The sequence below is a fragment of the Numida meleagris genome, chromosome 4 (genome assembly GCF_002078875.1).
Source record: "Numida meleagris isolate 19003 breed g44 Domestic line chromosome 4, NumMel1.0, whole genome shotgun sequence".
NCBI lineage: Eukaryota > Metazoa > Chordata > Aves > Galliformes > Numididae > Numida > Numida meleagris.
In genome coordinates, this window is record NC_034412.1 from 48,928,473 (window position 1) to 48,930,120 (window position 1,648).

The window sequence follows — 1,648 nt, forward strand, 5'->3', positions numbered from 1 at the left end:
CCATGGGTGCTCTCCCCTCAGCCAGCAGGGAGACTTGAACGAAAAGGCAGTGACTAAACGCTGGGAGCGTATCAGGATAATTGCTTTCTAGACATGGTCAGGTCTGCAGCTTGTGCTTTAAAAAAGTGTTTAATCTCTTGTACAGCTGGGAAACAAGATCCTGCTATAACACAAGTTGTATCTGATTGAATCTATCAACACCAAGTAATGTATATCAGTGTACATTACAAACAAGAGAAACCTTAGCAATCTAATAGCTGAAATCAAGTTCCTTGCTCATTGGTATTTCGCTGGAGGTTCATGAACATTAGCCAACAGAAAACACAACATGATGCGGTGTTGGGCAGATGGGAAAAATCCATCATTCTTAAGCTTAAGCTCCATAAACATACATATGTTGTGTATGCGTGTGTAGTAAGACTCACTTTTTTTTCAGAGGCTGTTTTCTTCTGCCTGGTGTACCAGGTTTAAACTTTTCACTTGTGTTTTCAAGGCCCTCAAGTACTCTGACTCAGACTTCATCTCTTCTTTAACCTCTGTGCAGTTGGTCCTTACCTCCCAGTGACAGTATAGCTATTTTGCTTCTCCTCCCAGGTGACTGTTTTCTACTATGCTGCCTTCATACATGGGATTCCCTTCTTTCATTTTTTTACCTAGAAGAAACAAATTATATTACTCCTAACACCAGCAAACTGTTACAGAACCATTAAGGTAACAATGTTACCTAATTGAGTAAATTGAGTAACACAAGAACTTGTTATTATAACCTTTGTCCTTAAGAATGCGAACTAATGTAATCCGGCTGCTAAATTGGACAGCAGCCATTTAATTTTCCTAAAGATCATGATTCACAGTGCTTCACAAAAGCAGTCAGAGCTGGCCTCTGGGATTAGTGATTTTCTTGACTGTGATACTTGTATTTCTGGGAGGACTCCAGATTGCATTGTGCCACCTAAACTGCCCTGCCTCACGAGGCCTTTCCCAACCAGCTGAGCCAGCTTCCCTAATTTGCTGAGAGGCGAGGACATCGCCTGGTCAAAGGCACATTGGGAGAACAGCGTTACCACATAGGCACCTAATAGGATTGTAGTGGAGCCTATCACCCTGAAGACAACCCTGACATCTTCCCCCCTTTGTCAACCTTAGGCCATCTGTCATGGTCTTTACTTTCATGACATATCAATATATTTTTTAAAGTGCTATACAAAGGAAAAGATCAGTTAAAATAAAAATGTGAGTTTTCAAATAGTTGTAGTCAGGATGGCCTTCGGCAGCTGCTTTCTAAACTGTTGATGACTTCTGCATGAATGCTGAGAGCAAGACGAACTCTTCAGCGGCAGTGGAGTGCTTTAAGATTTGAGTGCATACACTGTGTCAAACAAATCTTGCAGGTTTGTGTCCCAGCAGGTGGATTGGTTGGATATAATCCTGGGCATGAAGGGCTCAAATTGTTTAGAAGTATTTTAACAAACTAACTCGAGGTTTCTGAATATGCTTTTGTTCACTGAATGGAATAATGGAAAGGGTCCATTGTACATACTCATGCAAGAAGACAGAAAAAATGTTCCACATCAATAAACTTGGCAAAATGTATTTGAAATTAGAGACATATTCTTAGCTAGCAGAGTAGGTATCAGTTCACTCAAAT